Source organism: Alosa sapidissima, chromosome 20, assembly GCF_018492685.1.
Source record: "Alosa sapidissima isolate fAloSap1 chromosome 20, fAloSap1.pri, whole genome shotgun sequence".
Taxonomy (NCBI): Eukaryota; Metazoa; Chordata; class Actinopteri; order Clupeiformes; family Clupeidae; genus Alosa; species Alosa sapidissima.
Genome location: NC_055976.1, coordinates 29,083,838 through 29,098,970, shown reverse-complemented (window position 1 = coordinate 29,098,970; position 15,133 = coordinate 29,083,838). Strand labels below are relative to the sequence as shown.

The 15,133-nt window shown below is 40.2% G+C and overlaps 1 protein-coding gene and 1 long non-coding RNA gene across 3 annotated transcripts in view; one reads left to right on the top strand and one right to left on the bottom strand.

Annotated features, from left to right (window-relative positions):
• LOC121694869 overlaps positions 1–580 on the bottom strand; it is a 248,710-nt gene extending 248,130 nt beyond the window's left edge. The window contains exon 1 of the mRNA XM_042075243.1: positions 442–580. The gene's annotated coding sequence lies outside the window, so the exon portion shown is untranslated. The remainder of the gene's footprint in view (positions 1–441) is intronic.
• A 5,886-nt stretch (positions 581–6,466) lies between these two features.
• On the top strand, positions 6,467–8,655 carry LOC121694902. Of its 2 annotated transcripts, none has more exons than XR_006025935.1 (3): positions 6,467–6,865; positions 7,873–8,015; positions 8,249–8,655. It is a non-coding gene; the product is annotated as an uncharacterized LOC121694902 (long non-coding RNA). The 2 variants fall into 2 exon arrangements; XR_006025936.1 differs by lacking the exon at positions 6,467–6,865 and adding an exon at positions 7,087–7,174.
• Positions 8,656–15,133: the final 6,478 nt, after the last annotated feature.

Below are 15,133 nucleotides of genomic sequence, written 5' to 3'. Positions count from 1 at the left end.
TGCACTTGGTACTATGGGCGATATTTTCAGCGCCCCCAAACCATAAAATTCGACGATGATGATTGGCGAAATATATACTTTTTTGCGTAGCAACCGGGGAGCCATTGGCTTAAATTCCAACGCTAGTAGTGCTGAGCTAACTGGAGCCCAGGGAAGACAGCCTATTGGCTACTAGCCTACACCACTTTGAATGTGAAACTTGAACGTGAAAGTGAATGAAAATATCATTCTGGAAAGTTCTAAACACATTATAAAGTAAAATCCTTATTAGCATTTAAGTAACACAGATTATATTTTTCAAAATGAGAGATTTTAAAAAATAAAAAAATAATAATAAAAAAAAAACAGGCAGGCAGGTTGGCGGGAGGTCGGCGCCCCAGCGCCCTCTATGGGCGAGCCGCCACTGCCATAGGCCTAATTATTTCAAGGAAGTTTACTTACCACATGTGTAGGGCTATATTGCCGGTTATGTTTCTATCCTAATTTCCTTAGGTTCTTTTCTTTTTTTCGTGCGTAGCCGTTCTAGAGATATAATTAATTAAGTTTTACTTCCCCTTTCATGCGATTAGTCCTTGAGCAAGAGGGGTTGGTTTTCGTTTGAAAGCTGTTGCTCCAGACAAATAAAACAAATCAAAATCATACAACTGACTACATATATGGATCGGACCTACCTCTCTTCTCTCTACCTGGCAACATTGTTTGTGGTCACGCACTTCCAACTATGCCTATCCATTTAGGATTAAAAAAAAAACGGGAGTTTTATTTTTTATTGTTGTAGCCTATCAATTTTCTTGCGCAATCAAGAAAAACTACATTTAGAATTTTCAACTAAACAACAAAAAATGCATGTTTAGTTAAGGAGATTACATTCATCACAGGGCTATAATGATCTTATCTGCATCTCACATTCGTCTAGCTAGGCCTACGGTGATTTCTTGAGCAAACATTGGATCTAGGCCTACGTTCACACCGCGGACATGGACGTGAAGAATGTTAAGGGTCGTTTTCAGGCAACTTAAAAAAAACACACATAGGCCTATGGCAAGATGTCTTTATTAGAGTAGGTCTATTAGGGCCTCACATATGAAGAAAGAAAAATAGATTTTTGCCATAGGCCTAACGAGATTAAACTCGACGTTTAAATTAGATTAAACTCGAAACTCGAGTCGAAATTTCGAGAATAACCTAAAGTTGAAATATCATGTCGACTTTAATCTTGACATTTCGTCTTTATTCTATTGCTAAACCATTCTGAAGTAGGCCTTCATAGACTAACGTTATTCTTAGTGTACGCGGGAACCTATGACTGTGACCACATGGTAGACAGCCTATAACACTATATTTAACCTAGCAATAATTGTGGCCTAATTCTTTCAAGGAAGTTTAGCCTACTTACCACATGTGTAGGGATATTGCCGGTTATGTTTCTATCCTAATTTCCTTAGGTTCTTTTCTTTTCTTCTTGCGTAGGCTAGTGTTCTAGAGGAGACTTAGGGCGGTGCACTATAATTCAGTTTTACTTTCCCTTTGACTCATGCGAGTCCTTGAGCCAGATCGAGGGCGGGTAATCGGGAGAATTCCCGGTGGGCGTGGGCAGTTATGTCCTAAGCGAAAAATCCTAGCGGGCCCTACCGACCAGTGTTCATCACCATTATGTTAGGTTATAAATAATTATTCCAAATGTTCCAAAACATGTCATGTTCCAAACATGAAAAACCTAAAGAATAATACAAAAAAATAGAATACAATACCGTTAATTACTTTAAAAACCCATTAGGCTATAAACTTTGTACAAAATATAAAGTATAGAAGTGAAATAGTTTTATTGGGGTCCTATAGGCCTACCCAAAAATTAGTAATTCATTTATCTTAAATGTGGGCAGTACATATAACACTAGCTACCATAACTGTGGCATTGATGGACAGTTTAACACGGAACCTGACTTAATCTAATTACTTCTTTGGATAAAGTCTATCTTACTTTTATTCTTAAATAGGCTACTTGGTTGACCCATCTCCTGACAATGTTACAATGTTTATTGTTTGCCTACAATAAATATTAGCATGCAGAGTGAGAAGCGAACTACAGGAGTTGGAGCTGGGAGAAAAATAGCTGGGCCTATAAACAGGAATGGAAAGAACATTTTGCGTTCATCTTACCCGGTTTCACAAATGCAAAGCCTGTGTATCTGATATGTAACAATGCTGTTGCTGTTTGAAAAGAATATCATACGAAACGCAGTGGCACCTTCAAGGTGGCCTATCTGCTCCAAACAGAAGCACAAAGGCGCAATATTGAAGTGCTGGCCAAGGACTATATGCACAGCTAGCAGGATCCAGTGTGTTCTGGTGTTGTTTTTCATATTTGTTTAAGCACCCACTGGCAGTTTGATTAGTGAATAGCCTAGGCTATATGCCAAATCATTTCAGTGGCGGGCCAGCTTTGGCCGCCTGTTGCCGACCCATGTCATAGATTATAGCTTAAACTTGAGGTGTTTCAGTGATATTTTAATTCCATGTCGACTGAGCCGACAGGGAGGCTTTTTTTAAGTAGCCTTAATTGCCCATTCAGCCGACTGAGTTCAGAACTGCATTGGTGTTTATTATCTTCATGACTACAGGAGGAAGTAAGACAGAAGCCTAGCCTACTAGGAAGTGTCTGCCTGTGTTAGTTTGAGGACAAGAAACTGTGCATCAAAGGGTCAAAATTAGAAGCCAAAGAGAATCGTTAATAACAGAACAAGTGACGGTGTAAAATTAAAAATCTTTGGCGGCACGCGATTAAAAAAATGTAAGGCGTTATGCTACCGCCATCTCGCTATCCGGAGAAATAATCTTTGGTCACCGCTATTTACCGATTTGCGGCTCCCATTGACTTCCATTCAACACATGTAAACAAAACGTCAATTATGTGCTCAAACTAATGCCGCAGACTTATGCCAGCAACCATTTCACTTTGATAATAAACTACATTTTGATACAACATATATAGAGCAGGAATAACAGAATTTGACTTCAGCAGTGAGGAGAAATTGTATGCAGTGTCAGCCCCTAAGACTGTGCCCATTGCCTAAATTTGTGGTCGTTTAATGTTGAATGTCAAAGTAATTAGATTCCAAAACGTACCTTAATGATACTCCACAATTTATAAAGGAACAACGTTTAAAAAGAAAAACACAATATATGAGATGGATTACACGAATCATTGACAAGGAGGTAGGCCTACAAGATTATTCGACGGTCGCTTCTTTTCTAATAAATATAATGAGGCCACTAGATGGTGGCATTTCACTGCAATTCCGGCATTTTTTGGATGTAAAAATAAGCAGTCAAATGGCGTCATCTGGTGGCCGTGCAGTGCAATAGCGCCATGAAATAATAAATAAATAATATATATATAATAATAATAAATTTAACAGGAAATTACGGTAGAAATCTTGTTTTTTCTTACTAATTATTCGTGTAATCCCTCTGATATATTGTGTTTTCTTTTTAAACTTCGTTCATTTATAAATTGTGATGTAATATGAAGGTATGTTTTTTTATCAATGGTCTTTTTATTGACTTTTTCAATTTTATTACAGACAAGATACAACTTGTACATCTTGTAGAACTTATTTACTGAGACTCCGAGACTATATCTAATCTTTTAGTGAGAGGAAGGACAGTGTGTCCTTGACCCAGTCGGCGTGATTGGGTGGGTAAGCCTCCTTCCATTTCAGCAAGATGGAACGGCGTGCTAGCAATGAGGCAAAGGCCAGGATCTTATGTTCTGCTACAGGTAGCAGAAGTTCCTCTGGGGCAACCCCAAACAGTGCCACGGGAGGATCTGGGTCGATCTTGTGGTTTAGGATTTCAGAGCCATCTGAAATGACAGTAGGCAATACGCCTATCAAAATATGTGACCTGTCCTGCTGAAGTTCACTGGAGTGATGGAAGCTGTTTGGTTAAACATGGGACATTCAGAGAATTCACCTGAGATGGTTTTGTGTGCGTATGAGTCCATTTCTGCAGAAGTTCCAGTGGGGAAACATAATTTGACAGTACGCTATCAAAATAGTGGCATAGAAATTCTTAGGCTAGCCTACATAAAAAATCACCACACAGATGATAACAAACTTCATTTAAGCTGCAAAACAAGGCCCTCCCCCGATTTATGTTTATAAGTAGCCTATGACATTTTCCCAATAACAACAGCAGATTTATCGTAAACACAATTTATATTATTTTTATTACAACAAAAAAAATGACATTGCACGAGCACACAGGACTCCATATTTTGTAGTTGTACCCAGAAACACCTTGAGTTGACACATTCTGAAAATAAATGACCGTTTCAAGCGCTTAACCACAAAAGCACTATGTGTCTTCACCATTTATAAAATAGGCTGACCGATCTTGCTGACGTAGCCTAGCCTACTGCGTGTTGAGTGAGTCTATCTGTTTAGGCTATGCGAGCTACTTTCTCGCTATCATTTTCCGTTTTAACCGGTAGGTTGTTTGTTGATGAACTACAGACTATATAGCGTTTACTGTGCGTTTGCATTTCAGTAAATGCATCTGCATTGAAGTTTCAGTATAGTAGAGGATTTATTTGCCCGGTCCATATTTTAGACCTCTATGATCTTACGTTATTTGCGTAAGTGCTTTGTCAATGTGTCAGTCCAACTCATTAAATTCATAGAGCGCCCTCTAGAGTCACAAATTTCGACAGGTCACAGGATTTGGTGCAACACCGGTGCCATATTAGAACCGTGTTTCGGTGCCCAACCCTACCCCTAGGTATGTAAAATTACTCTTAGCAATCCTAAAAGGTACTGTTAAGTGTAGTTGTAATGCTTCATGACTAATAGGGAAAAGTGACACATTTGGATTAGAAATATAAAGCAAGAGATCATCTGCAAATAAAGAGACCCTGTGCTCAGCTCTCCCCCCCGCACCACACCTGTAATTTGGTTGGATTTGCGGAGTGCAATTGCTAATGGTTCAATAGGGCAAAGAGTAGAGGACTGAGAGGACAACCCTGACGGGTGCCACGATGTAGAGTAAACGGAGTGGAGTATTGGCTATTGGTTAGGACTGATGCTGTACAACAGCCTTATCCAGGAAATAAAGACGGGGCCAAAACCGAATTTCTCTAAAACAGTAAACAGGTAATCCCATTCTACCCTGTCAAAAGCTTGTTCTGCATCCATAGAGACAATACATTCTGAAACAGATTTTGAAGGAGAATATAAAACATTGAATAGACGACGTATTAAAAAATGATTGTCGGCTTCTAATAAACCCTGTTTGGTCAGGAGATATCACAGTGGGGAGGACTCCCTCAAGTCTTTTGGCCAACACCTTAGCTAAAATCTTGACATCATTATTTAACAGTGAGATGGGTCTGTATGAAGCACATTCCATTGGGTCCTTACCACTTTTGGCCAACAGGGAGATGCAGGCCTGAGCTATTGTTGGTGGTAGAGTCCATTTTTTTTCAAGGGACTCAGCAAGAACCAGTGTGAGATGACCAGAGAGCTGAGCAGAGAATCTCTTATAAAACTCAACTGGAAACCCATCTGGACCAGGAGACTTCCCTGATTGCATAGAGAATATAGCCGATGCAATCTCCTGTTGTGTAATGGGTTGTTCAAGATGTGTCATTAGGTCTGAAGATATGGTAGGAATTTCTCTAAATTTAGAATTGATCACATTTGGGTCAGAGGTTATTCCTCCATCCTTGAGTCGCAAAGCACTGATACTTTGGCTCTTGCCCCTCTTAATTGGCTGGCAAGAAGTTTGCCTGTCTTCTCCCCATGTTCATAATAATCACTGCGACTCCTCTGCAAAAGATGTACGGTTTCTTGAGTGGAAAGTAAGTCAAATTTAGTTTTCGGTTTTAAGCGTTCCCTGTACAGCTCTGTCGTTGGGGCGGTTGTGTACTGGCTGTCTATATCTTTAATTTGCTTTATAAGGTGTGTTTGAAATGATCTGTCCCCTGAAAAAGGCCTTAAGGGCTTCCCAGACAGTTGCATTAGAGACCTCGGGGTTTTATTGATGGTCATAAAATAACTTATCTGTTCAGATATGAAGTCAACAAAATCATCAGACGCTATAGGGTTGAGTTTAACCGCCAGTTTCTCCTTGGTTTGGCTACACAAGTGAATGATACATCCAGTGTCACCGGTGCATGATAAGAAATAACAATACTCAGGTATGCACAAGAGCGAACCTTTGACATCATGCTACTTTCTATTAAGAAATAGTCGATCCTTGAATATGAGTGATGGCAGTGTTGTATAAAGTACTAGAAAGCAATACTTGAGTAAAAGTACAAGTATCGCACTAGAAAAAGACTTTGGTAGAAGTGAAAGTTACCTTTTAGAATATTACTTAAGTAAAAGTCTTAAAGTATCTGATATATACTGTACTTAAGTATCAAAAGTAATTTTCTGATATTTAATGTACTTAAGTATTTAAAGGGGTGATAGAATGATGATATAGGGTATTTTGTGCTGGTCCTTAAGGTCTCTGAATAGGGTGTGTAACATTGGTTGGGCTGAAAATGGCATATGTGCTGTTCTATGCGCCCTAATGCAAGCCTGGTTAAAAGCCCTAGAATGAAACGAGAGGTTTTCTTCCTTTTATGGTATGCTCATGAATATTTAGATGAACTGCGTGCTGATTGGTTGGTTTACAACGAGCGAAGCTCCGGAGCAAAGACGCATACATGACAGACAGCACTCACCTGAAACAGCCAAGGTGGAAATACTATGGAGACATAGGTGTTGAACAGCATATTTGACCCTGAATCAGAGGAAGAATCTGAAATAGAGGAGCAACCAGTCGCCCATAGATTGGAAATGACTACTTCAGAGTGGTAAGTTTTGTCATTTACTTGAGTTTGCCACACGTAGCCCAGTTAGCTAGCTGTAATACTAGTGCAATACTCGCACGTTAGTGTCGTAGACTAAGCTAAACATTGTATTAGGTTCGTTTTTAGCATTGTAAGCAACAGAAGTTATTATTTTGCACACAAACAAATGTTTTACAACTTGTACCCTTGTGCAATTTTTGTCAAGATGTCCAGTTAGAAGCCAGCTGAAAAGTTCGTAGCCAGTCGTGGGCAGTTCAGGCTATGCTGTAGTGAAAGGAGTGCTGCTTGCAAGGAAAGTACTCATTTTTGTCAGTAAGTATATTCTCCTGCTGAATAGGTCATCTGATTAGGAGTTACATACATTATTGTAGTGGTAATATGTGATCTTACCACAGGACGTCCAGTTAGCTGGGCAGGAGCTCTGTGCAGTTCGTAGACTATATGGCTGAAGTGAAACGAGTAGCCATATAGCCTACTGCTCGCGTCAATGAAAATATTACGTTTGTGTCAGTAGGTCTAATGTACTCGTGTAACTACTATCCTGCTGATTAAGTCATCTGATTATCGAGATTTTTACTTTCTTTCCATGTAGTAATGTATGATCTTACAACGGGACGTCCAGTTAGCTGGGCAGGAGCTATGTGCATTTTGTAGCCTATGGCTGAAGTGAAACGAGGTCAACGAAAATATTACTAGGCCCACTCTTGTTTGTGTCAATTCAAAAACACTTTTATTTATCCCCAAGGGGCAATTTACATAGTACCATGGAGTAGAGTACAATAATCAAAAATCCTATAAATATCACTGTTTAAAATACAGTAGGTACAGTCAGTAGGTCTAATGTAATCTTGTAACTATCCTGCTGACATCTGGTTGAGATTATTACCTTCTTTCCATGTGATCTTACAACTCTGGTAACTAAAACTGGAGACATTTACTTAAGCTACTTTGTGCTTCCTGCTCATTCAAAATTACGAAATAACAGCAGGGACATTGTTTGTTTTTACAAGTTATGAAAAGAAGGTTCCTGAGGAGCTGACCTGAATGACCATCATGGCCTCGATCCGTTGTGCCTCTATATTTATTCTTTGCAAAATGCAATGAATATTTACAGAGCTGACCATGGCCGTTTGAGAATCAGAGGGATGGAAAGGTGAGGACAATCTGATACAAGTGTTAGCAGTTACAGTATATAAATAAAATATTTTTAACCAATACACATTCATTATTGGTTCAGCATATTGCAAAAACACAATTTGATCAACACCACAAAATGACAAACTTTTTTTTTTTTTTTTTTCCAACAATCGTCCAGTGATACTCTAATGTAAACGATTAAAAAATAAATAGTAAAAAATGTGCTTTTCCACCCTGTTCTCATTGCAGGCAATGAAGTGACTTGGCCTACAGGTCTTTTGTGAGCAGATGCTTGGGTTTCCTTAGAAGAAGCGTCCGTGTCATGATCCCCCTCGTGTGTGGTGCTACGCATATGGAGGGAGCGTCCGGATACTTCAGGGCAGTACGTTGGATTCAGACCCCTTGTCGACTGAACCGTGACTCATGTTCAGCAACAGCATCTCCATGGAAGGTCTGTCAAGCTGAGCCCACAAGTCCTGGGGCACAGGAATCCGCTGGACGGCATCCCAATCAGGAAGAGGGTCTTTGATGATCTCGAAGAGAACAAGAAAGAGGACTTTTGGATATTGGATACTGTAATACAGTGCATTGTAAGCTGTATACTGTACAATAAACAAATTGTATGGCCCTGAACATTGTGCTTTGTTTACAGTACTGATGATTTTGACACCAGTAGCATCAGGTCTAAGACATCGATTCACACACAACAGGCTAAGTTCTTTTTAGTGCCTATACTGTTACACATTTTGATTTGTTGTTTGTAATAAAAAAGTATATTTTATTAAACTTACAAATTGTTTGGCAAGTCTGTACATAGTTTCTCCTTGGCTGTTGTGGTGATTTTATCTAGATATAATAACTTGTGTGTGTGCGCATGCTGGTTTATTAGAAACATTCCATCTTATATAAGGATATTGTTTATGCAACTGTTATGCAACATTTACTGGAAGTCATGAGACTGAGCGGTCAGAGACTAAGAGTGAAACTGAGGAGGAATGGCAGTGAAAGTAAAACCAAACAGGGCTTAGAAGAAGTGGAGGGGTTTACAAGAAAAGGAGGCAGAACCAAAAGTGAAAGTACACATAGAACCAAAACAAACGCATACTCTGCCTGGCAACAGATTACACATAGGACCTGGCCACATGTATCCTGCCTAGTAACACACATTTTTTAATGTTTAAATGAGAAGGGTTTTCCACCAATATCTCAAGTCCCAAAACGTTCTGATTGGCTAAAAGGGGCCTGGTGACGTTCCTGGGGATAGGAACGCCTCCCAGGCCCCTGAGATCAGATCTCATCGGGGTAGCAGCTGCAACTCATCACTCTATTGCCTGACGGTCCAGTCCTGACGCTGTTTGGATTGTATTATCACTGCAATACGGTGAATAAAGGATCAACAGTCTTCAGCTTCTCTCGTCTTGGTGTTCTCCTTCGGGTCTTTGACATCAAAGTGCTAGTTGGATTGGAGGTTCGGGAAAGTGGATAGTTTTTCCACGACACTGTCTTCTGTTGCGGGGACTCAGCATTCTCATTGAAGTGCATGGCTGCAAGATAAAACCTAAACCAAACAACAGAAATGTTGTAACAAGTGAAAGTCACTTTTGCATGCACACACCAAGCTGTTCACTCACAGCAAAAGCATTTGCTAATATTCTAAGCCCTGCAAGATGCCACACTTGGAGCATCTGTTTGACATGCTGCGTTTGTCATGTTGTCGTTCTTGTAATGTTCTAAAATAAGAACGTGCAAATAAACCCATTGTATTTAGACAACACGGTTTTCAACATATCGACTAGATATCATTTGCATTGATAACGTGAAGTTGTTTCCACTTCTGACGTCAAAAACGTATGTGGGTTATATTACAGCTTAGCAACCAAACTATCATGTTACTCAGCTTCAGTTAGCTATCTTGCTGAGAACATGAGAACAGCTAACCTGTCAGAGATCTCGACAAACATGCATAGTAAAATGTAGGTTAACATGACAACACAGGTTTTATCCGAATGACACACAGGAAAATTAAATAGCCTTGCCAATGAACTAAATCACACATTCTACTTGCTAGATACACGTTAGCATGGCTAATAACTGCTTAGCGACAAAATAATACTTACAGCATGCGGTTGTGATGGCCTTATGGTCGGAACAGCTTCTCGTTTCAGTAACAGCAGCGTAGCAAATCCTGCTTTAAACTGTCCAAGGTTTTGAAAACTGCCTTCGGTGAAATGTTTTGCAAATTAATAACGGAGTGTCGAACTTTGCAGGGATCTTCTGGTAGAAAAACATTATCCATGCCCGTCGAACTTTCGAATCCTTGGGAAGACTATGGAAAGTCTCCGCTTTCTTTGTAGCCTAAGTTTCAGCCTGGAACACTGCATTTACGACCGTGGCTCATTTGATATCCTTGAAGAACTGTCTGCTTTATAATTCCTGTGGAAGTAAACGAGCAGGCAGCTAAACTAATGTTTGTCTCATCTTCGCTCTCCATTCACGTTCCTGGGCTAAGAGCACCAGTGGGCTGGTCTGTATGTACATTTTGAGGCGTGACAAATGTACAGGCCAGAGCCAAATAAGGTACCACCTGCGAGTTTGCGTAAACTCGGAGCTTCGTTGGGATTCGCCCGTTTTATGGCGGGAGTTTCGAATTGTGAGATTTGCATAGAAAGGAGGTGTCGATGGGGTTTTGAAGTTCTCTGTATATCCATTTCACCCACTGAACTATCGCTATTCATCTATGACAAGGTAAACTCGGTTTTGCATTCTATGACCCCTTTAAGTGGTGTTAATCGGTACTACGACGCTGATTATGAAGTTGATTTGTTGAGCTGGGGTTAACCTAATTGGAGTTTGTGCGCGTTCACATAAAAGGGGCGGGTTGCAGCGCAAGTCACCACTTTCAATGATGATCACCTTATTTTACGGATGAATTATTATGACAAGTTATGAGGAATTAAAACCCACTCTACGACAAAAATCAAATACGTCAGCAGTGAACAAAGCAAGGCTGTTGGCAACGTATTGCAGATCGGGTAGCCTAAATGCCTAAAAGCAAAGTTTTATTCCCACATGTTCTTCAAATATGTGTTACGGAGAATTAGTAGCTTGCGGAATGTCTGAAATGAGTTGAAATAATTAAATAGCCTACTTTGAGTTCATAGAAAGGCCTACAAATGCAACCCAATTCAGAAGTGGGCATATAGATTACAGTAATAAGGATAATTGAATGTTTAAGTAGCCCCCATTGACTGATTTAGTGTATGCCTAATCCTGTGAACATTTCAGATGCAACACCATTGGCAAACGCACATGGCAGCAGGTGAAAATGAAACACAAAAACATTATTCAGAATAGTAGGTTTAGGCTATATAGTTCTAGCTTGCATTAATATTTCTTAATTATGAAAACATGTAGGCCTAGCTTATAGCCTTCACTTGGCCTCTGTTTTACAGCTAAAAAGAAAAAGGTGTCTTTGAACACTACTGTAGGAGGAAAGGCACCAGCGTGTTTTACAGTAGCAGAAGAGTTGGCCATCGCAAATAATAGAGGAAGGCCGATTATGGACGGGGTTGAGGGAGGCATTCGGTCGTAAAATTGTGATTTTAATTTATTAGGCCTACTGTAGGCTATGTCCGATTTATTTTAGGCTATTCTTGCTCAGATTTTCAGCATACTGTAGGTCTATGTCCGATTTATTTTCGGACATAAAGTATTCTTGCATCACCGATGGAATACATGAATGTCCACGTACGGGCATTGCTATGAGACATCTTCCTAGATCATCTGACAAAGATAACGAATTCCCTTGGCTGACAATATATATCTTCATAGAGAATATCGTCCGGGTAAGCTATATATATTTTCTGGCGGTCTCTAAAACCCCTCGCCCTGCGAAGAGAGTCCCTCACGATTTGCACTCCAATGTCGTATGGATCATCCAGGTACGCCGACATGTCTCGGGAGAAATTGTTAGTGGAGGGGTGGTACTTATAAAGGGTGTGGTTAACGGAAACCTCGGGTTAACCAAGAACATAACCTGGTCGGAGCAGGTTTGAGATGCAGCGGAAATTGCCATGGCAGCATACCTCGGTTAAAACCTATCCACCTTTCGTAGTACGGGTTAATCGGGAAGTTACGCCACATGTGATCAAGTTAGTAGTACAGGCCCCTGTTCTGAGTGTGTGGGGACATAGACACATCAAAGAACACACAGAAATGATCGGATTAAGGCCAGGTCTTTAATAGCTGTAGAGACATTGAGACCCTTTGTGATAACAAGGTCGAGGTTATGGCCGAGAGAGTGTGTTGGCACCTGTACATGCTGTGTTAGGGAGAAAGTATCGATTAGTGCAATTAATTCCTTGGCATAATTGTTTTCAGGATTATCCACATGCAAGTTTAGATCCCCTGATATAATAAGACAGTCAAACTCCCGCCCTGAAACCCGCCTATGAAACTCCCGCCCTGCGTCCTGATTGGCTCTACCATAAAATCTGGTGCAGAAATCACTCTCAATGGAAGAGGTCCCAGATGGATGTGAGTGAAGCTAGGCGGAGCTAAGCGGAACGAATATAGTACATATAGATGTACTAAATAACGGTGGTAATAATAAAAAAAATACACGATCACTGGACGCTTTAATTAAAGGAACAAAGGGATAAACCTAAATAGTTAGGCTATGGCTTATATGTTGTTGTCATATGAAACATAATACGCGTTTAAATTGAGTTCAATGAAATTCAATTAAATTGTGTTGTGAGAGCCTATATTACCCCCTTCCCCCGTTACGATATTGATTTTCTCATTATAAGATGGTAATCAGTGGCATTTATAATTGTACCAATTTTGTCAGGGTCTGGAGAATAATTCTATGTCTGCCTATTACTATTTTTAGAGCTTCTTCGTATTAATGCAAACAGTTGTATTTGAATATATTTTTCCATGGCCTGTGGAATAGGCGTTTCTTGCCCAGTGATGTCACATGAGCAGCAGGGGCGGTTCTAGGGGCGGGGCCACAGGGGCCCGGGCCCCATCTGAAATCTCATTGGCCCCTGTACCGTCAATCATCAATAAGTGTCAAACTTGTTGAGAACAACGATCAGAGATGCAATTCCATTCCCAAACAACTGGTGGCAGTAATGCACCTATGAACCTTGAAAGCTAAAGCAAACAGTGAACTGTAAAAGAAACAATACATTTGGCTCATAGACTGTATATATAGAACTGGACAGTGTGGTTGCATTCATAGACAGTAAAAGAAATGGACGAACAGACTCCGTCGTTTTCAATGGGAGGGCACTGAGTCAAATAGAACGATTTTTCAGTTGATCCCCCCTGTACTGCGCAGACTCACACTTAACTTCGTGACGTTAGCCATCGAACTGAATCTTGTAACTCATATGATAGATACACAGAAATTCTTCTCACACTTCCTTCGCCTTCAAAGTCATCAAAGTTAAACATTTATTTATTTATGTATTATTATTAATATCATCCTCACCAAGTCGTGTTAATGTTGAAGCTACCATACATGATCATCTTCAAAAACAGTCATGCTAAAACAAAACAAAAAGGTTATAGCCTTGAAGCTAATCTTCTTTCCACTTTCCCGACCTACGGTCAATCCATCGAAAACCTCTGAAATGATTAGTGCCGTTTTTAAAAAAAATAGGTTTACTTTTTTTTTTATTATTATTAGGTTGCCTCTGTGTAATGCTTTACCTTAACGTACGGTCGTGTATGCTAGGTTTTGCTTATGAGTTACCGTCATAGACAGTAAGGTGGACTGAGCTTCTTATCCAAACAATACGGTTATCTCCCTACGGCGCGAAAGAGAGATTACGTCAAAGCTAGCTTCCCTCCAACCGAACAAGCTAACCATTCTTCTTACGGGTAACCAACGTTACGGACGAGGTAGTGGAGTCTGTTTTGCCTTTGTAGTGTTTATGTGGATTACACAGAAGCTACAATATCGACACAGGATATATGTTATATGAAGTTATGGTATTTCAAAAAAATCCTAGAATGAATGGCCTTCTATGGGAGTTAGCAGAGAGGTGGTCCCTCCAGCCTACGTCGATTCTTCTACTTCCGGGAATTCGCCTGCCCCCTTGGTTGCATTCAGCAGTGTTCTATGGAATTGAAGCCGCCGAAGCGACGCCATCTTGGAAAATTTGCAACCAATTTGAAGTGCGGCTGCGCAGCAGAAGTTGAAGCATGCGCAGTGAAGAGGAGTCGCGGTCAGGCACGCCCACTCAGTGAGTTAAACACGCCCCTTGTCGAGTGAAACCCGCCCCCTTCTCCTTTCCACAACACAGGTCAATAATGAGGTCGACTCGGCGCCGAAGGCTAGCTGGCTGAATGAATTTAGCGGCTGTGAGTTAGCTAAACAGCACAAACAACAGTCTTCGGTTTGTTCTTGTCTGGTAAGTTTTGTGTATCAACTGAAAAGTTTTTTTGTCTATTATTCTTAAATACGTCTAAGAGAGCTTATTATGTTGATTACAGACTGTGAGAAATTAGTATGGTGAATACTAATCAGCTAACAACAGAAATACGGACAGCGAATTACATGCTAACGTTAGCAGCTACATTAACGTTACTGTAAACGGTAGGCTAAATTGGTCATTGAGGTGAAGATCAGCAAACAGCTCCTGTAAGAGTCGATGCATGTTTAGTCGGTTTTATTAGTTTTTGCTGTTTTCAAATATCTCAATCTGAATGTATGCCATCTCAACATGGAGTAACCATTGACTGTACATGGAGATTACACAGTCAGTACAGTTTATGATGTGATAAAGCAACATAAGTTAACGTTATATGAAGCATAGACCTCATCAACTTGTCATATTAATGTAACTAGCCTACTAGCCAGTTTACCAACGTTGCATTTTTTCTAACGTTAACGACAAAGACACCTCCGTTAGAGCTACACCTGTGACGGTAGGTCGGTAGTTGTAAACTGCATAAGTGAATGATCGATAAATGAAACGCCTGCATTAAACACTACGCCAAGAACCAGTCACAAATTCCCAGGGATATCGGTGAAAGTAACACCTCAATTTGTCATCTAACGTCCATGATCAGTCATACTGATAACGTTATTTTTCAAGCTGACGCAAGTTGATAATTCAC